General features: G+C 35.1%; 1 protein-coding gene and 1 pseudogene across 1 annotated transcript in view; one reads left to right on the plus strand and one right to left on the minus strand.

The window, feature by feature from the left end:
• LOC145248084 (uncharacterized) overlaps positions 1 to 23,239 on the plus strand; it is a 480,098-nt gene that overhangs the window by 212,023 nt on the left and 244,836 nt on the right. The gene's annotated exons all lie outside the window — the stretch shown is intronic.
• On the minus strand, positions 19,091 to 19,229 carry LOC145248436 (U2 spliceosomal RNA; annotated as a pseudogene).

Here is a 23,239-nt window from a genome sequence, read left to right on the forward strand (position 1 = left end):
CAGTCGTGAAGGATTTCTCCTCCACTGAAAGAGAACGAGAAATGGAAGTGCCGCATCTGAACAACAGATACTACACTTTGATCTTGGTCATGCACTTGTAGTTCCAAGTTCAAAATATGTTATGCCAATCGAATCAAGCAGATGCTTTCTATGTGACCATAAGAATGAGATCACTACTTCTATGCTTTAGCAAGTTTCAGTGTAAAGGTGAAACTTAAAATGTGAACTATGACGGAAAAGTTGTGTCGCGATCTTTTATAAACAGATCGAGAAAAATAGCTAACAACAGCTAATCGATAGCATGCCGTCATATTTCGTAATTAAAAAGAAATAGGGTTTGCAGATTTAGTTATCGTTCTTCAATACAATTTTTCCGGTTGGTTCATAAAGATGCCAACAATATTTGTCCGACCTAGTTTTAGGCGTTTCAAATTTATGATAAAACTTGCTATAATTCTAACTTTACCGCGGTTAATGTGCAAACATAGAATGTATACAATGTATATATTAGGTTGGTGCAAAAATAATGCCATTTTTTGACGTTGTTTATATATATAATATAAAAACTACATTATTTTCGAACCAACCTAATATATATTGAACACACACACATATTTATAGATATGAGAGAGAAAGCAAGAGAGAGAGAGAGACTGTATATATAATGCATAGTGAATTTATCTATCTCCCCCCCTCTCTCTCTCTCTCTCTCTCTCTCTCTTTCTCTTATATATATATGACCAATATAATAATCTCTCTCTTTCTCTTATATATATATGACCAATATTCCGATGGTTTGTTTTCTGTTTTATACAGTGCTAGGTCGAACTATCATCTCAATATCATTGAGGCGTTAGTCATTAATAACTCTCGACCTAGCCTGTGTAGACAAAAGATTTTGAAACATCAGTTGGAAATATTTACTGATTTAAAACCACCTGAACAGTGAGAATTATATATATATATTTTTCTCACTGGTTTTCCAACTGAAACCAATTTCCCTCTTTCCTCATTCGATTCTAAGCTTTTAATTTATCATTCTGACGTTTCCTCTTAGAGGGTCAGACGATAAGGCCTTAAGGAAATTTTAACAATTCCACCTGCCCGTTTTTTTTTTGTTTCTTTGATTTAAATTAAATTATGTTTCCTCTGAAATTTCTCCTTCCATTTTGCTGTACCAAGAATTTACTTATATATATATATATATATATATATATATATATATATATATATATATATATATATATATATATATATATATATATATATATATGGAATGAACCAAAAAGGATAAAATAAATTCTTTAAAAAGGAACTTATCAGGATAATACAAATCTCATCAATTTCTTCTCTCTCTCTCTCTCTCTCTCTCTCTCTCTCTCTCTCTCTCTCTCTCTGTGTATAACTACTTAATTTACTCACATAAAATTAATATACGAAAGTATAAATTTATGCGGAAACTTTTAGTATTTACTTCAAAAGTGCTCAATACGTAGGTAGAGCTAGTTAGTAAGTTATGAAATATATATGGCGATTAAGCTACACCGAATATTCCGCGTTTCATCCACTCTAGGACATAAGCCTGAAGAGTCCCAGAGTAGATGAAACGCGGAATATTCAGTGTAGCTTAATCGCCATATATATTTTATAACTTACTATATATATATATATATATATATATATATATATATATATATATATATATATATATATATATATATACAGCTTACGTGTGCAAACAAATTAAAACAGAAAGGAAGCAAAGAAAATATATTCCATATAGCCAAAAAAAAAAAAAAAAAAAAAACTTTCCCGATAAAGAAATGCTGTTGTATATCAATAAGTGGAAAACGCGCAAATCGTCAACAGTTTTCGGGTCGAGTTCCGTGGCAGTTGGTCAGCGCCGGTCGTGTCCAAAATGGCCGCTGCCCGGAAGTTCGATCGACGGATTTGTGTGCCGTATCTCTGTTCTCGGGCTAAAGCAGCTCCGCAGATACGCATCTTGCGATAACAATAACGTCATCATCGCCCGACGTACGAACTACCGGCTGACACAACCAAGTTATGTGTACTACATCTTCTCGATGGCGTCGATTGGTTGACTTTCGACCTCGACAAACTCGCGGCTGTTTACCAGTGAAATCATCCGTCTGCTCGCGATACACACGATTCAAACTTATATACATATATAATTATATATATTTAATATGTATATATATTATATATATATACATTATATATATTATGCATATATATGATATATATTATATGTATTTTATATACATATGTTATAATATATGATTTAAATAATAAATAAAAATAATGTAATTTATTGAAGCATCAAATTTTTTAAAAGGTAGATACAGTAAATATTTTTCTTAATCCATGGAGTTTCGAAAATTCATACTTTTCTCTTCTGTGGAAATCAACAGCAAATTATATTATAAGCAAACGTGTAATATTTATACACTACTTGCTCTACTATTATTATATTCGAAAATTCATCAATTTTGCCATATATTTTACGGCATTCTTTCTTGTGTAACTACAATTAATTAGTCACTTTAATTCTACATTCTTATGAATAAAATAGAAATATTATTTTACCATCTAATTTACGCATCTGTTTGTAGTAAGTAGAGACTATACCGAAAAAAGAGCCTCGTGTTTCTGAATTTTTGAGATTAGGGTTGGTTATTTGTGTGATTTGGATTCATCAGACTACTATTCTCATTTTGAGTGTGATTTTCCCTTTCCTTTTTTTAAACGTTTCGGTCACTATAACCCCCGACCGTCTTCAGGTGTATCGAGAATGTTTCTGTCGAACTCAGGGATTTGGACAGAATTTCGAGCGGAACCCTTTATGTACTTCACGGGGATATTTTGCCCTTGTTCCGTCCGCTATAGCCATGGACTGGATAAAGGTCCTAAGCAATTCGCAATTGTATTTTACGGTCGCCCACACTGAGGATTACACCTTCAACCTCCAAGAGAATATCAGTTTTTACAATTGATTTTTCCAAGTACTCTAACCACTTGCGGACAATTCTAATACGAATTTCAAGAGCCTTAAGCCTATTTTTACTTCTAGTAGTTCATATCACTATTTATTACTAATTATCACTATATATTACCGTATATCTATATATGTGGGTGTGTGGTTGTGTTTGCGCGCGCGTGTGTATGTGTGTGTGAAAATAACACTTGAGATGAGAACAGTGGTCCGATGAAGCCAAATAATACGAAAGAGCTTCGCTGTCTTTAAATGCTTAGCGAGACATTTAAAAATATTAGTGTTTGAATGAACATAGCCTGAAAGAGGGCGAGAGGAATGTATAGATAGTTATGTGAGAGAATTCTGCTTCCTGCAGTTTATTATAAATTACCGTTAAGTAAAATAAACAAAAAATTGTAAACAAAACTCAAATCACAGAATTAAGGTATATTTCGTTCATCAAATTTTAATATGACGATTGATAATTGATATTATTTGGAGTATTCGGATAACCGACCACACCAAAAAAAAAATGTCGGGGGTTATATCGGTCGTCGTTGCGAAAATCACATTCAAGATGATAATAGTAGTCCAAACGATGATGATGACAATCTTCTGTCTCGTGTGAAAATGGCGTTCTGCATCTAGTCACGTGTACTGCAGCGTCATTCGAAGCTCCAGTTGCCTCTCCAGATGCAGACCCGGGCATGTAATAAGGAGAATTAGGTTTGTCCAGTTGCCGAGGTGCCCCTCTTGCAGATAAAGTCCGACGGAAAGGCAAGCCGATGCAGTCGGAGCCAACGCAGCTGCAGGAGTTGCCAGAAAGTGTTGCAATGATTCACCATCCACGTATTTTACAACAGGACAACGCCGGGCAACCTGTTAGTACACACGCGCACGCACACACAGATATATATGAGTATATGCGTATGTGTGTCTGTATATATCTGTATGTATTCATATGTATATATTTGCTTGTATGTGTCATATAATTATGTTTCTATGCACACACACACACACACACACGTGCGCACATCTTAGGAAGATCTCTATCATTTCAGTAATTATAACAGCTACTGGACCTATGAAAAAGATTTTAAAAACTACCTGGAAAATATACCCAGTGAACTAAGTGCAAGATAGATTCAAACATTTGCACTTAAAAGGATGATTAGAATCGTAAATGGGATCTCTCCTACGCACGCACACACACACACACACACACACACACACACACACACACACACCCTTCTCTCTCTCTCTCTCTCTCTCTCTCTCTCTCTCTCTCTCTATATATATATATATATATATATATATATATATATATATATATATATATAGCGGGTGAATGTTTGGTATCCTGTAGTCTTCCCCCGCTCCAGCTTGAACAAACTAATAACAAAATTGAAAAAGATAAAAAAAACACACACACACACACACACACACACACACACACACACACACATATATATATATATATATATATATATATATATATATATAGAGAGAGAGAGAGAGAGAGAGAGAGAGAGAGAGAGATAATTGAATGTATATATATTCTGTCTTCCCTTTTGTCTTTTTTGTTTTGTGAAAAATCACTTTTCTTTTTGTCATTTTATTTTGAAAGACCCCTTCTTTACTTTTACTCTTTTCTGTTTTCCCTCGCCAATCTAAACCTTTTTATTTTATTTTCCGAATAAACCGTAAACTCTGTCACATCATAACCTCACCTAATGAATGAGAAAAAACTGTACCCAACACCCAACTCCTACCCTTTCCATTTTCGCCTCCTATAACTCCTCCTACTCCTACGCCCTTACCATCAGCATTTAACGTCGAACTCTTCTCCCTCCCCTTCCCCCGAAACCACGAGGACCTATTTTAAATTAAAATCTTTATCGCAAAGGACAATCAACGGGTTTTCTCCTTTGCCTTTTTGTTCGGCTAGTAATTGATATCCCAGCGTAGTCTCAAGTGGTTTCACGGGAATAAGCAGGCACCCTTGCGGGCAGATGCCGCTAAACTCAAGGTGCGAACGCAAACCCCACACTCAACTAGCAGTCCATCCCTCATAGTCCTTTGACATCTATCTTTATCTGTATTTGGCGGGGCCCCCAACGAGATGTAAGCCAATTTTGTTCAACTCAAGCACAAATGACGTTTAAAACTTTCCACAAGTTCCTTCGACCGAAGCTACACGACTTTATGACTAGGACTATGACAAGAGAATATTCTTATCTTTGTTTTGACTCTCTAGTATATATCCGGCACAGTTAATCAATCGAGAACCACACCACTCTATCTAAAAACATACAAGATATTATCTGATATATATTCGAGAGTCAAAATAATGTAAAGAATATTCTCTTGTCATAGCTCTACTTATTACACAAATAAACAGTTGCCTTTGTATAAGAGACCTATTTATATATATACAATGTGCCTTAAATAAGTTTCTGGACTATTCTCGTATGGACACTTTTATTGATAGTACACACATAAAACTCTTGTGCTCTTCAAAGTAATCTCCACCGGCTGCAATGGACTTGCTGTACCATTCTAACGACTTCTGGAGGGCCTCTGAAAGTCCTCTTGTGTGAGTGTGTCAATGACCCTCGTCTCAGCCTCTGTCATCTCATCGATTGTCTCATAACGACAGCCTCTATGGATTTCTTTGAGCTTAGGAAATAACTAAAAGTCATAGGGAGCAAGGGCTAGACTACAGGGAGGGTGAGGAACTGTCTTGATGCCAATCTTGGTCATGACAATGTCTATCTTTCTGATCTTCTCTGGGCACCCTTGGGACAAACTTTGCGCAACTTTTTCACATTTTCAGTTCCTCAAAAATAATTGTGTGTACAGTTCCCACACTGACATCAAACTGTGCACTTATTGTCTCTATAGACACACGACGGTCCTTTCAGTGAAATTCTTTATTTGGCCAATCAACTCTGCTGTTCTGACTTCCTTACTCCTTCCACACTTCTCCTCATTCCTTACAGACTCCCCACTTTTCTTGAATCTCTTATGCCACTCAAAAACTGATAATCGATTCATGGAAGATGGTCCAAAAGTAGTCTGGAGCATTCCATACGTTTCTGCGGCATTTTCTTCAAGTTTAAAACAGAATTTTATTGTATATCGTTCTTCTAAAGTGTCTTCACGTTTACATTGCATTTTTGAAATTCACAAACTTTAGTAGGGTATATTCCAATTCCTGGTGTAGCTGTTCATTTGAACTTGAAACTATAAACATTGATCAGTCATTCCATACGATATCTAGCAATAAGATACTGAATTTTCAAGAGTCTACAACAATTTTACATACCCGTAGAAAAAGTCTGGAAACTTCTTTAAGGCACCTCGTAAAAGAAATATTGTAAGTCTGTCTGTTTACGGTCGTGAATCAGATGTAACTTAAGGCGTAAAATCTGATAGTATGCATATTTCTAAATTTATCTAATAAAAGTGTCAGTTAACATATAGTCTTCTCGTCATTTTTTTAATTAACTTTTTTTTTTCGTTATTTCAATCCATCCCAAACAAGACACGCTACATCTGTAGATAACAAGGCAGAGTTATAGGGGCACTCTAAGTGGAGAATATATAGAGATATGCTTGTTCGCGTTACATTTACTTTTCGATACATGTTGGTACAGTACGAGGGAGTAAGTGGTTCGAGGAAAGAAATTGCTAGGGTAGAAAGCTTTTCGGCATGCTGGGAGACCTCAATAGTGAATGGGGTGTGATTTTGCAGTTTCTCGGGTTTGTCGGGAGTATTAACATTGTAGGAAGTACCAGTGCATTAAGTTGATCGGAGCACATTTCGTTGCAGTACTTGTGAAACTGTTGGACAAAGGAACTTGGATATCGTGCACACACACACAAATGTCAGATTAACAGAGAACAAAGAAAATGCCACGTTGGAATTTAACACACATATTGACCTCAGAGAACAAAATAAAAAATACCATATCGGACTTGTACACACAATTTGACTCCTGATAGAACCAAGAAAGAATTTGTCAATAAAAGCAAAGCATTCGACGAAAAAAAAACAAAAAAAAAACGGGAAGAAACACGGAGAGAGACGCACGATCGTTATGTCGTTATCTCGTCAACACCAACCTCACCTTTGACCGCCGTTGCTCGATACATCCGACGACCGCTGCAGGTAAAGTAATTAAATAAAAGCAGTTTTGCTATGAAACCGTTTCTGTGTTTTCATTGTCAAACGGCTAGAAGAAGCTTGGGTGTATATATTTATTTAGTAACACGTATCTTCGCAGAAGCGCAACAAACATTTTTATACATGTGTGAGAAATAAACAGATAAATTGTTACAGAGAGAACAGATTATACAACAAAATAAGCACACCAAGAAGGCAACAATGCTGTGATGAGACAGGGGCAACACCATGGTAGACAGTCTGGGATCTGTTCAGTTAGAAATTCTATTTTACACTTTGTCCAAGGGTGGGGAGAAAGAGAGAGAGAGAGAGAGAGAGAGAGAAAGAGAGAGAGAGAGAGAGTCTATTGATTGGTGTACCAGCCCAGATGTTACAACAATACTCTATGCATGGGCAAATGGTGGCTTTGTAGAGATATAGGATACTAGTTTTCGAAACTGTTAGAGGGAGTCTCCCTTATGTACGTACACTTTACAGAACGAAGATGTCATATTCCAAAAATTACGTAAATCGATCAAGTCGTTTTATTTAAAACTAAGAAAATCAACATTTACGATTATTAGCGCTTTTACTACTAAACTGCATTGGATATAAGGCTTATTTATCACTTAACTTCGATTTGAGTTGCCCTTCCCCCTTTTTTATTATATCGGATTTCATGAAAGCCGAGGAAAACACACGCACACACACACATACATATATATTAATGAAAACAAAGGGATGTAGTGTTTACCTGATATACGCAATAGTAAATTTCAAACTAATATAAATAACAGTATTTATATATATAGAAAATTTAATCCCAACCGAATAAAAAAGCTCAATACGCAATAGAGAGTAGAGCTTATTATAAGAGAAAGAAAATTAAAACTGTAAGTTGAACTTTACAATCAAAATTTATTGTTCGACTGAAAACTCCAAAAAACAATTTATAAAGTCCTTATTCTGTGGAGTTTCAAAGAATGCTATTCTTGTTATTCTTTTCATATATATATATATATATATATATATATATATATATATATATATATATATATATATATATATATATATACACACACACACACACTCACACACACACACATATATATATATATTATATATATATAGAGAGAGAGAGAAAGAGAGAGAGAGAAATAAAAAGGAGCAAACCGTATTATGTGTTCATCAACGTTTCGTCTTTATTTCGAGACTTCCTCTGTCTCTTTATTTCGAGACTTCAATCTCATTCATCCAGAGGAAGTCTCGAAATAAAGACGAAAGAGAGGGGGGAGAGAGAGAGGTTAATGGGCACAGAAATAGACAGACAGATACACACATCTCTCGTACTAATATAGTTTCTTGTTTTGTTTCTGTCATTTTTGTCTCCGTTCATCTTGAATCTTTCAGCTGTATATATTAAAAGCTTTCAGCATTCAACAAAGTTTAATGCGCGAACTCCCTATTGTTGAGAACGCCCGAAACAAGAAGCCTTAAAACGGGGTAGAATTTACTAAAACCAGCGTGATTGCTTGTGGTGGACACGGGTGTGAAAGGATGAAGACAGATAGCCGGGTGCATTGATTTAAAAAAAAAAAAAAAACAGTTTTTATGTGGGAGAACGCAGCGTAGAGACATGTTGTTGAGATTCTCACCCCACCCCAAAATTAGTTGGACGAGAATTTAGACGCTTTTGACAATATCGCGTTAATCAGAATGAAATGAAAAAGAAAAGAAAGTCTGATTAAGAGAAGGGCAGTGATTTATTTGTTCCATGTGTATTAGGCATAAAGCTCTTTCGTCATTTGTTATTTAGTAATAACACACCACCAAATAGAAACATTTCGGATGCGACACAAGGACAGACTTGTTCTTATTTCATTACTGAGGAGACCCTGCGGAAATTCTACATTCGTTTCCTTTATCATTTAAACACTACCGTGTTTACTGGTTTACTGGTTAAGCCGCAGTTTTAGTCATTTAGAACTGCTTTAAAGATTCACCGCTCACTCATTTTTCGACCAAATTTCAAACAATTATTACAGTTTGTAGATCACTTTGTTAGCTATAGTGTGAAAAAAAAATCGTTCAGTAAAACAAACGTTAGGATGAATTTACTGGTGTTCAAAATCGTAAAAAAAAAAAAAAAAGAAAAACGTAAGGAGGTGAGCGACGTTTTTATGACTAGTTTCCATAGCAACCACGTCGCTTCAGCGACTACCGTTGCTACCAATTCACCACTCTCACGAACAGATAAGTAACAAGTGAAACAGAGAGAATGAAAGGGAGATAATTGGGGGATTTTGTTACAAGCAGACGTGTGCAGTACATTGTTCATACATATGTGTATGTTATGTTTATGGGCGCAAAAATTAAGACTGAAATTAAACAAAGAACAAGTGAATTTATTAGATCAGTAAAAATCATGGATTACATGCGAACATGAAAAGTAATATGGTAAGCTTGAACATGGAAAAGTAAAGGCCTAGTTGTTAAAATTGAAAAATAAAGGACAAAATATTCTAGTAAAAAATATAATAAATTTATAACTTCAAATATTGCAGCATTAAGATTTTTTAATTCAATTTATAACTTTATATCATCAATTCTTAATGCTGCAATATTTTAAGTTATAAATTTATATTTTTTACTAGAATATCTTGTCCTTTTCTTTTCTAGTTTTAACAACTAGTCCTTTACTTTTCCATGTTTAAGCTTAACCACATTACTTTTCATGCTTGCCTTTTTCTATTGTAATAAATATAATAGTTAAAACATGTTTTGTTTGGGTTGGTTGCTTTGTTTTATGGCATATCAATCCGTTTCGAGTTATTTTAATGCTGAATCCGGTCATTCTGGTAAGAGACTCTGAGAATACAGTTGAAGTTATATCTTCAAATATTAATGTAGCAATGAACTCTAAAAAAGAGATCACGTTACAGACGATAATAGCGTTCGAGATCACGTGAGAGACGTGGGTAAGGTCACGGACGTAATAATGAGGAAATAAATGTCATCGTTACAAAGAAAAAGCGAATTTCTTTTCTATGTTTTGTCTTCTTTGCGACTGAGACTACAACGTATAAATTTGTAAAACGTTAGGTTTATTCACAACATTTGGTTCAATTATTGTTTATTTGTGAGAGGAGGGCTTTGCAGAACATGATTGAATTTTGCAAAGAGAAGGGAATAAAACAAAAACAATAACATCAACGTTTTATATATTGTTGGGGGGGGGGCGGTATCTTCAGATAACCTGATCTAATTGCACTAAAAATGTATGCAAGATCTTCACTTTTCAAGTTTCTTTCGGCATTTTCTAATAGCGAACAAATAATTCAAATCCTTTAAAAATAAATAGGCTCTTTCTTTCTTAACATAAACACAATTGCCAGCCAAATATACTTTAAATAAATTGCAAACGCATTTACAAAGAAGGGGATGGGGTGATAATAGGAGCATGAAATTGCCTTATCGTATTATTTTTAAATTGTTTTTTGGATAACTGCGGCAAAGCAGTGCAACAATGTACGGTGCAACTTTACTTTAATATGTTGCCCGACCCAATCGTATAATTTCGAATAAAGTCATTTCAGGGCGAAAAAAAAAACATTATTGCGTACTTACATGTCTTGTCACAATTAGTATAAATTCAAAAACTTACGAAAAATGGTCCAGTAAAAGATGTGATAAAGCTAATTTTCAGAAAAAAGTGTGCAGTATTATTGAAAAAATACAAAATGGCCGACCTGAAAGATAGTGTTATCGGTATAATGCAGTTATATCCCCCTGATTTCGATCTTCTAAAGGGTTAATATACAGTTAAAAAGCAATTTTGAAAATTCTGTTTTTACTCATAATTATTTTTCTAGTGGATCAGTTTTAATATTATTCTTTTTAATTTATAGTAATTTCGACATAAAACCTAAGTACGTTATAATGTTTTTCTTTGAAGTGTATTTTTCGAAGACACACTATAATTAAGTTGAACCCAATGTATTGGCTTATAAAATTAGTTTGATATTTTTTTCCATACTTTTAGCACGACTTTGGAGGTATCTGTACTTATTAATATCTGATTTACACAGATAAATAAATATCTGTTAGGATATTAAACTGGCCTATGTTTTAGAAGAAGCGGTGAAAATGTTATTCGTCACATCCGTAACTAATGTTCATAAATAGACGATTTTATAGCTAAAAAAAAAAACATTTTACTACGGATAAACAGCCAAGAATTGTAACCGTTGGCCGTTGTCTATATGTTCGACAAGGAACTAAAAAGAAACAAAAATTATCCCTTCAACTAAACCTTTTTAATTTAAAATGCTTGATTTATTTATTACTCCATTAAGTTGCCTTTTGAATGGTACTTTTTACGATACCGAATAAAGACAGCAATAAAAACTATAGTTTAGAAAATAAGTGAAAAAATATATTTAAAAATGCTTGCCAGTAAGTGAGCAGGGCGATGCGGACGCCATCTAGCGATGATTTATCTCTATTGATCTCAAGCTAAGGGCACTTAACTCGGTTTCCATATATGGTTTTATATTTTTATGTATATATATATTTTTTCTTTTTGGCAGTACGGTTCATTGAATTTTTGAAAGCTGAAAGCATTTTTTTCGTTTTCTGTTTCACATCAAACATAGACACAAATTATTTTATGAACTTACACACACACACACACACACACACACACACACATACACACACACGCATACACGTACTCTCTCTCTCTCTCTTTCTCTCTCTCTCTCTCTCTCCCTATATATATATATATATATATATGTATGTATAGAGAGAGAGAGAAAGAGATAGAGAGAGAGAGAGTAATGATGGGACGATTCCAATAGTTTTCCCGATTCCGATACAATTACCAGTTCTGTTCTAAATTTTCAATTCCAATACAATGATCGATTCCGATTCCCACCCGTTTAAAAACTTTTTAATATAGAGTTGTAGCTATTTTTAAAGGGGTGGGAGAGAGGTAGGTCGGATTAAAAATCGATATAATGTGTGCATGTATTTTCAAAAACATAACAATACACCTGTGAATATAGGATCAATAGATTTTAGTTTTATTGGTAGTTTAAAATCAATAAATAGTTTACATTTCACCATGAATACGAGACATGAAAAATTAACTTTTCAACAAAAACAAGCAAAAAATAAAAAAATCGTTTTAGTATTAGTAAATAGGCACATTTTTCTGCTTCCGATACCGAAAACTGTCTTGATTTTTCGATTCCCGATTTCGATCAATCGTCCCAACACTAATATATATCGTTTCTGAATTTTTGAGATGAGGATTGTTTATTTCTGTTATTATTAATCGGACTACTGTTCTCATCTTAAGTTCGATCTTCACAAAGTTTCGGTCGATATAATCTCCGACCTTCTTCAGGTGTACCTTGTCGAACTCGGCACCCGGGGCGCAGTGGTTAAAGTACTGGGAAAAATCAATTGTAAAAGTGATATTCTCCTGAAGGTTGAAGGTTCAATCCTCAGTGTAGGCGATCGAAATATACATTCGCGAATTACTGAGGACCTCTATCAAGTCATGGCTGAGGGAACAAGAGCACGCTACCCACGTGAAATAAATAAAGGGTTCCGCTCGAAATTCCGTCTAAATTCTCGAGTTCGGCAGAAGGTTGGAAGATCACACTCAAGATGAGAACAGTAGTTCGATGATTAATAATATATATATATATATATATATATATATATATATATATATATATATATATATACTAGCAGAAGTATCCGTCGTTAACTGGGTTCAAAAACAGTCAACAGAAAATGGACTGTGATCGATAAAAGTATGATAGGTTATGAAAAGGAGGGGGTTGTAAAGAGATAGGATTTGATACTCCAAAATTTTACCATAGGAAAAACATGATGAAAGTAAAGATAATTTTCGCGAAAATATATTTTTTTATATCAACTTTGTTTCCATTCGTAGCTGAGAGTGACCAACAAAATGATGTTTCCTTACAAAGAGAAAATGTTATATGCATAATAATATAAATATACAAGAAATAAATGTTATCATAGTCAATAAAAGTTACTTTTATGACAGAAAAGTTCATTGGTTTGTATTTTTAAGTAGTTTGTAAACATTTTTTTTAATTCACGAACCGGTTAAAAAAAAAAAAACGAAATAGCAGCGATTTTGAAATGGAGAGCCCCGTTTTCAATTTGAAGGAGGTGCACCTGAGCATTCAGTGTTAAAGAGAGTTCCGTCAACGTAAGGAATATTTATAAACATATTTTAATGTTTTCCGTTATTTTGTGCTTGTGTAGTTTATATAAAAATTCATTTTAGTAGTTATCGCCTCAAATTTCGTTTTAATTTCGGTTCGCTGAAATTATTTCAAGTAAAGAGCATTAAAAACTATTTCAAAACAAAAAAAAACGTGAACTGAACTTTTATTGACTATGGTAACATTTATTTCTTGTATATTTATTTTTTCGGGTAGTCGTTTGCTGGCTTTTCTGCTAAACACTCTTACTGAATAATATCGACGAAATATCGAAAAACAAAGAAATAAAAACAGTTTTGAAAAATAGTGAAGCTTTACTTACTTTGGTAAAATAATCCGAAACAGCAAAATGGGATATTTAAAAAGTAAACACGTAATTACTTTAGTTTTTTTAAAGCAAAGAATCGATATAAATATGAATAAGAAGAAACTGGCGCCCTTTCCAAGCAGAACAGCTTCGTTTCAGTTTTACACTATTGAACGGTGTAGTATTGCGCCGTCGGATTCAGGGTTGTGCTATTGTAATGTAAACAACACGCGGGTTGTAATCAACTGAATTCCTTCTAGTACACTGACAGATATATAAATAAAAATAAAAAGGTCATGAAAATGTTTTTTTAAAATACACGTAATCACGTGAGCAGGATTTTTTCCTTCTTTTGACACAATACCAAGTAACGTTCCTATTTTATATTATTTATCTATTTATCTATTTTCAAAAGAGTGTCACGTGCAAGTGGAGAAGGAAAAAAACAGAGTTATGCAAAATTTGTGTCGAGAATTGTCTAAAGTTCCGACTTTTTTTTTTTGCTTTAACTTTAATAAGAACGTGAATTAATGAGGTGAATTTTTTTTTACACAATATGAGTCAACTCAAAAAAATAAATAAAAGGTAACGTGAATAAAGATTAAAGTAAAGGTGTTATTGTGGACCCTCGGTCCTTTAAAAAAAACCTTGTTTAACTTTATGACATATTTACATTCTATAGAAGTCAGGCGCGAACCCAATAATTTTATTATACTATATTTCTTCAAACTGAAACATAATTATCAAAGTATACTTACGCAAATAGATATGAAAAGTTTTTGTTAAAGTTTGTGCCATATTTCCATGGAGTACAGGCGCGAACGCAAACCCCACAATTTTATCATACTATCCCTATTTAAGGTGAAACATACTACCAAAGTATTCTTATGTACATCTATATCAAAAACCCTTGTAAACGTTTTTTTCCCCTTTTTTATTTCCATGCTTTGGGGGCCAGGCGCGAACGCAGACCCCACAATTTTTATGAACTACCGTTCTGCCAGATCAAACATACCCATTCCCGATCCTCAATACATCTTCTATCATTATATGTAATCAGTGTTTTAAAATAGTCAACCATATAGGAGCCTATTCGTGACCACTCACACACACACAGACGTTCAGCTTTATATTATATATATATATATATATATATATATATATATATATATATATATATATATATATATATAGGGTGTCCATAAAGTCCGTGTACACTTTAAAAAATTTATAACTTTATTTGTCTTTGCAATAGAAATAATCTGTAAAATGGATTTGAAAGAAGTAAATCTATATTTTTAAGCTTTTATTGAAATTTTATTTAACTTTCCATGTGTCCCCCATCATTAGCAATACAAAGGTAATACGATTTTGCAGTTCATGAAAAACATTTGCCAAATCATTTATAGTAATGCCTGAAATCACATTAGTTATTCTAGCTTTTAAATCTTCCAATGGACTAGGTTTGGTTGCATACACAATTGTTTTCACATGTCCCCATAAAAATCCAATGGAGTCAAATCTGGCGAACGTGGAGGCCAATGAAATGGTCCACCCCTTCCGATCCATCTGTTAGGAGATTCCTGATTTAGAAACTGTCTAACACGCCGAGCAAAGTGACAAGGAGCTCCGTCTTGTTGAAACACTGTATCATCTTTCAAGTTTAATTGTTCAAGTTGCGGAATAAAGTAATTCTGCAACATATCTAAGTAGCTGTCACTGTTAATAACACGATCTTCAAAAAAATATGGCCCTATGATTCGATTTATTCCCAAAGCACACCACACATTAACTTTAAGAGAGTCCATTTCATGTTCAACAGTTTCATTTGGGTTTTCAGTTCCCCAAATTCGGCAAATATGCCTGTTGACCTTGCCACTAATGCGAAATGTTGCTTCATCAGAAAATAGTAAATTATTCACAAATGCATCATCATTGCAAAGTTTTTCCTTGAACTGGTGACAGAAAGTTAGCCGTGCATAATAATCCTCTTTTAACAACTGTTGATGTAATTGAACTTTTTAAGCTTTCATATGAAGTTTTACCCGCAGAATCTTATGCACAGTAGACTTTGGCAGTCCGAGCTCAAATGATGCCCGTCTTACAGACTTTCTTGGACTTGCAGTAAATGATTCTTCTATGGAAGCAACACTTTCGTCACTGACACATGGCCTTCCAGACCGTGGTTTATCATGGACAAAACCTGTCCCTTTAAATTTTTTCATCCATTTAACAATGGTGTTCCTATGAGGCGGGTTTTTATTGTATTCAATTCTAAACTTTCTTTGTACAGCAATAGTAGATTTCAATTCAGCCAACCAAAGGACACAGTTTACTTTTTCCTCAATTGAAGCCATGGGATCAAATTGATTCTGAAAAACAAAAAAAAATATCTTGTACTTATCTAAAAATTGTTACGAATTTTGTGGTGAAAAATTATTCAATAACTATACTTAAAACTAGATACATGAAACTTTATAACATTTTTTACAGAGTATTTCTATCGCAAATATAAATAAAGTTATAAATTTTTTAAAGTGCACACGAACTTTATGGACACCCTGTATATATTTATATTATATATATACTTATATATATATATATATATATATATATATATATATATATATATATATATATATATATATATATATATATATCCTCAGGCTTATGCGCGAATTCTGTGTTTGTTTATCGTTTTTATATGCTCCACAGAATTCGTGCATAAGCCTGAGGAGTCCTAGAGTGGAAAAACGCGGAATATTCAGTGTAGCTTAATCGCCATATATATATTTTATAAATTACTAACTAGCTCTACCTACGTATTGAGCACTTTTGAAGTAAATAATTAAAGTTTACACATAAATCTATACTTTCGTATATTAATTTTATGTGAGTAAATTAAGTAATTATATATATATATATATATATATATATATATATATATATATATATATATATATATATTAGTGTTGGGACAATTAATCAGAATCGGATTCGAGAATCGAAAAAATCGTAACTTTCTGGGATATCGGAATCGGTATTGGAATCGGAAAAATTTGTGCCTATTTTCCGATGCCAAAACGAGTCCTTTAATTATCTTTTCTAATTCGATTTTCGTTTAAGAAAAATTTTAATTGCTGTAATAATAAAATAATAAGTGTTTGTTGCTTTATGCTTCCAGTAAAACTAAAATCTGTAGTTCTCACCCCTAGCAAGTGTGTTTTTATGTTTGAGAAAATATATATGCATTTAAAATGTGTTTTTTTTTACAGTAATCGGGAAAAATTACCAATTTTATAGTTAAATATTTAGAGATTTATAGGAATCGGAGTCACTAATTGTATCGGAATCGGGAAAAATAATGGAATCATCCGATCACTAATATATATATATATATATATATATATATATATATATATATATATATATATATATATATAAAGAATATTTTCCTTTATTCTAATGATCTGATCGATAGCGTTAAAAGTTTTTTTTTTCTCATAGGGCAAATATTTGTCGTGATTGTTAAAAAAAAAAAAAAAAAAATTTCCGAATCTCTTCTATCCAATTTCATTCGTAATCTCATCATAAATTTTTGTTTTCGTTACTAATATCATGGCAATTTCACTGGAGCTAATCTCCCCTACTGTCAGAAGTTCTGCTACTACTACCCAATTCACTGGGTACTACTTTTTAACTGCAATATTTTTATATACATCGTGAAAAACAGAAGGCATGTAAGTCCTAAAAAGCAAAATAATCACAATTATTTGATCTGAGCAAGATAAACGTGAAAATGGAATCTCTTGTGAATTAAATATTCCCTAGAAGCTTCTTCCTTCTTAGGAATAGGCTAATACTGACTAGAACAGGGCAGAATCGAGAAAAACTGAAGTCTCAAATCTTAGAAAACATGTATGTATTTTGGGTGGTGCGTATTTTGAGGTTACATTCTTCAGTCTTAAAAATGGACCATTCTCTGTGTTATAACTGATCAAGATACAATAACTTGGGTGATGAGGATAGAATTATCATGGCTGACAGATTTGCAGACAAGAACTGCTCCATTTCGTCAAGGGAAAATGATAATACCACCCAAGGTGTTTATATATATATATATATATATATATATATATATATATATATATATATATATATATATATATATATATATATATACAAAAACAATTATTTATTTAAGTTCATATTCAATATTTAAAGAGTTGGTTTAGAAATCTTACATAGTACGACCATTGGAGTGAGTGTAGTATTATGGCGATTGAAGATTCTAGCTAAGAAAATTATAGATATATATAAGGTACAGTGACAAGGATGACCATAGACTCCCTTTCCTCAACACTTTTGAATGGCCTAGTGCCTGATTTATTTTTGTGTTTTTCAGAAAGAAAGAAATTTTTCCATAAAAATAAATAGAAATAAATAAGTTTTCCGTCACCTCGATCAAGATCCAAGGCCATTATGGATTGACATTGGGATCGAATACTCAGCAAATAAAACTAGACATCAATATGAAACAATGCTTACATTTCTTTGATCCGTAAAGAGCAGTATACGTTAATTAGAACAAATCTATTGAAAATGTAGCCGAAAGGAAATAGCTTGTTCAAAAACAAGATGGCGCCTAAATCGCTTTGTTCGAATATCGTCAATTATTCTGAATTGCTAGTTGTTTTTTTTTACTTGATTTTTAAATTGCCGTCTCTGTTCGGTGTCGCAAAACAGTCGTCATCTTCAAATGGTAACTTAATGGAATAATAAATACACCTCATTTGAATGGAAAAGGTTTAGTTGAGGTTGCGCGGAATGGCTTTGATTGATTTCCATAATGGCCGCCGACATCGTTTAACAATTCATGGCCGTTCGTTCATATTTAAAATGTTCTTACAGTTCACTCTCCTAACCCTGAGTTTTTTCTAATGGAAATCAGTTACGGATGGATTAAATAGAGTATATATTTTTCCGTTTTTCCTGAACACGAACCGCGTCTAAAAAAATTAAATTTACAGTACCTAAGGGAGTATAAGCATTAACTATAAAGTATAGATTTATATTCAACAAGGCCGATAGCTATTAGTCGCATGCTCTCGTGTAATGAATGAATGCGTAAGTGTAGGATTGGCATGAAATTCTTAAAGATAGACTAAAATGATCGAAAAATGGGCTGAAGTGACTTAAATAAAAAATTAGAATGACTTTAATGAACGTAAGGATGAATTGAATGACCTTAAGAATGACTTGAATGCTTAAAAAATAACTGGAATCCTTAAAAAAACAACTTGAATGATCTGGAGAATGACTTGAATGGCTTTGAGACTGACTAGTTGTAAAGTGGGTGATCATTTTACATTAAATTAATACAGAAAAGTGATCTCCACTTTATATCATAATAAGTACAGTAGTAAGTAGTAAGTATGTAGTAAGAACAGATACTACACTTTGATCTTGGCCAAAAGGCCAAGAAAAGTGAATTTATTTGCTCCCCCATCGAGCAAATTAGGCACAAGGCCAATTTTTAATGTGAGGAGTGAAGGGGAAATGGAGACCAACTCCCCGGTGAATAGAAGAGCTAGATAGTGACATTTGGTATGAAGGGTTTCTCCTACATTGACCAAGGTCTTATATGTGGGGTTACCACCACATATGGTCTTTGCTTGCACTATCTGCCGGAACAGATACTACACTTTTATGTTGGCCAAAAGGCCAAGAAAAGGTGGTATTTATTTGCTCCCCCACCGAGCAAATAAGGCACAAGGCCGATTTTTAATGTGAGGAGTGAAGAGGAAATGGGGACCAACTCCCCGGGGAGTAGGGGAGCTGGATAGTGAAAATTGGTATGAAGGATTTCCCCTACATTGACCAAGGTCTTATATGTGGGGTAACCCCTACATATGGTCTTTGCTTGCAGTATCTGCCGGAACAGATGGTATTTATTTGCTCCCCCACCGAGCAAATTAGGCACAAGGCCGATTTTTAATGTGAGGAGTGAAGGGAGGGGGAAGGGAAAAAGGGGACCAGCTCCCGAGAGGTGGGAAATGGGAGCTGGTTAAAGGTCAGGCATGTGGGGTTGCCCCCACATCTGGTCTTTGCTAGTCATAGCTAGTCCTAGCTAGTCATAGCTTGCAGTATCTGCCGGAACAGATGGTATTTATTTGCTCCCCCACTGAGAAAATTAGGCACAAGGCCGTTTTTAATGTGAGGTAAAAACCAGCTCCCCTAAAAGTAGGCAAAAAGGGGGCACTCTGGTTACCAAAAATAATAATTGTCCCAGTATAGAGGGTTTCCCCTCCATTGACTGGTACAAATTATCTTAAGTGCAGCATCTGCCGGAACAGATACTACACTTTGATCTTGACCAAAATCCCAAAGACATTGTATTTATTTGCTCCCCACCCGAGCAAATTAGGCACAAAGCCGATTTTTAATGTGAGGAGTGAAGGGGAAATGGGGACCAACTCCCCAGGAAGTAGGGGAGCTGAATAGTGACAATTGGTATGAAGGGTTGCCCCCACATATGGTCTTCGCTTGCAGTATCTGCCGGAACAGATGGTATTTATTTGCTCCCCCACTGAGCAAATTAGGCACAAGGCCAATTTTTAATGTGAGGAGTGAAGGGAGGGGGAAGGGATAAAGGGGACCAGCTCCCGAGAGGTGGTAAATGGGAGCTGGTTAAAGGTCAGGTATGTGGGGTTGCCCCCACATCTGGTCTTTGCTTGCAGTATCTGCCGGAACAGATGGTATTTATTTGCTCCCCCACCGAGCAAATAAGGCACAAGACCGATTTTTATTGTGAGGAGTCAAGGGAGGGGGAAGGGAAAAAGGGGACCAGCTCCCGAGAGGAGGGAAATGGGAGCTGGTTAAAGGTCAAGCATGTGGGGTTGCCCCCACATCTGGTCTTTGCTAGTCATAGCTAGTCATAGCTTGCAGTATCTGTCGGAACAGATGGTATTTATTTGCTCCCCCACCCAGCAAATTAGGCACAAGGCCGATTTTTAATGTGAGGAGTGAAGGGGAAATGGGGACCAACTCCCCGGGGAGTAGGGGAGCTGGATAGTGATAATTGGTATGAAGGGTTGCCCTTACATTGACCAAGGTCGCCCCCACATATGGTCTTTGCTCGCAGTATCTGCCGGAACAGATGGTATTTATTTGCTCCCCCACCCAGCAAATTAGGCACAAGGCCGAATTTTAATGTGAGGAGTGAAGGGAGGGGGAAGGGGAAAAGGGGACCAGCTCCCGAGAGGTGGGAAATGGGAGCTGGTTAAAGGTCAGACATGTGGGGTTGCCCCCACATCTGGTCCTTGCTAGTCATAGCTAGTCATAGCTTGCAGCATCTGCCGGAACAGATGGTATTTATTTGCTCCCCCACCGAGCAAATTAGGCACAAGGCCAATTTTTAATGTGAGGAGTGAAGGGAGGGGGAAGGGAAAAAGGGGACCAGCTCCCGAGAGGTGGGAAATGGGAGCTGGTTAAAGGTCAGGCATGTGGGGTTGCCCCCATATCTGGTCTTTGCTAGTCATAGCTAGTCATAGCTTGCAGCATCTGCCGGAAGAGATGGTATTTATTTGCTCCCCCACCGAGCAAATTAGGCACAAGGCCGATTTTTAATGTGAGGAGTGAAGGGAGGGGGGGAAGGGAAAAAGGGGACCAGCTCTCGAGAGGTGGGAAATGGGAGCTGGTTAAAGGTCAGGCATGTGGGGTTGCCCCCACATCTGGTCTTTGCTTGTAGTATCTGTCGGAACAGATGGTATTTATTTGCTCCCCCACCGAGCAAATTAGGGGCAAGGCCGATTTTTAATGTGAGGAGTGAAGGGAGGGGGAAGGGAAAAAGGGGACCAGTTCCCGAGAGGTGGGAAATGGGAGCTGGTTAATGGTCAGGCATGTGGGGTTGCCCCCACATCTGGTCTTTGCTAGTCATAGCTAGTCATAGCTTGCAGCATCTGTCGGAACAGATGGTATTTATTTGCTCCCCCACCGAGCAAATTAGGCACAAGGCCGATTTTTAATGTGAGGAGTGAAGGGAGGGGGAAGGGAAAAAGGGGACCAGCTCCCGAGAGGTGGGAAATGGGAGCGTGTTAATGGTCAGGCATGTGGGGTTGCCCCCACATCTGGTATTTGCTAGTCATAGCTAGTCATAGCTTGCAGTATCTGTCGGAACAGATACTAAACTTTGATCCTAGCCCGAAGGCCAAGAAAAGCTTAAAAAGCTAAGAACAGCATCTATTAAGAACAGACCTTTGATCTTAACCAAAAAGACTAAGCACAAAAGTGTTACGGACAGACCGACCAAGAGACCGATCGACCGACGGACCGACGGAGTGACTTATACAATCGCTTGCACGCGACTAAAAACAAAAAATGCATCCGTAGTCGACTTTCTAAACAGAGCTAGTATAGAATTAAACACAAAATGGAAACCAATACTTATATATAATAAAAATGAAACAATAAACACTATCGAGGTCTAATAAAATACAAAAAAAAGCGTAATAAAGCATTAATTTGTAGAATACTTTAAGGGGGTAGAAAGTGGATTACAAATTCCATGCTTTGCGATATTTTTGACAAAGGAGTGAAAAGTTGTCGTTTTCTGAGTCGGGATATATCTCTTTAACATTTGTTGTTTTTTTTTATCTTGAAGTAGCATTTTATCTTCTTACTTTAAGTGGGGTCACGTCTTCTCTGGAACGATTTCAGAGAAAATAATTTTAAAAGATCTATACTTGGTTATACAGCTATTTTTTTTTTTAAGTTTTTAATGCGTTGGAAGAATATTGTTTTTGAATAATCCGAGACCGCTTAAGCTTTGCGGGGTTCACAGTTTTTTTTTTCATCTTTAGATAGTAATAAGTAAATGTCAAAAACAGCAAGTAGAAAAAGGAACAAAAATAACTATACAAAGAATAGGATTGGGGACCTATCTATAAGGCCATCGTTACTGCTGACTCGATATTATTAGACTAGAAGAGCTATTATTGGACTAGGGGAGCTATTATTAGATTAGAATAGCCTTTGTTAAACTAGAAGGACTATTATAAGAAAAAGAAGCAATTATTGGACTAGGAGAGCTATTAATTCATTTATTGCGGACTATTATCCTCATCTTTCTTAGTTGTTGTTTCACGACGTTTCGGCCAACTATTCCTCTGGCCTTCGTCAGGTTGTAACCGCGATGAGATAGGAACTGCAAATCTCCTAATTACATTCTCGGCAATTACTGCCATCCGTAGTTGTTGTCGTCTACCTGGCTTTGGGTAGGATTGAAACCGCTATCTTCAGACAATTCTCACCTGGAACCACAGAGATTCAACGTCTCTATCCATTGCGAACGGCCCCGAAGAGCTAAACTCCGTGAAACAACAACTAAAAAGATGAAGCTAATAGTCCACAAAAAATCAATTAATAAATAATATTCATCTCAATAATGAATTCCAATTAAATAATATAGATAGGAGAGCTATTGTTAGATTAGTTTTTAA

The sequence above is a fragment of the Euprymna scolopes genome, chromosome 26 (genome assembly GCF_053919585.1).
Source record: "Euprymna scolopes isolate OS-2025 chromosome 26, ASM5391958v1, whole genome shotgun sequence".
Lineage (NCBI taxonomy): Eukaryota > Metazoa > Mollusca > Cephalopoda > Sepiida > Sepiolidae > Euprymna > Euprymna scolopes.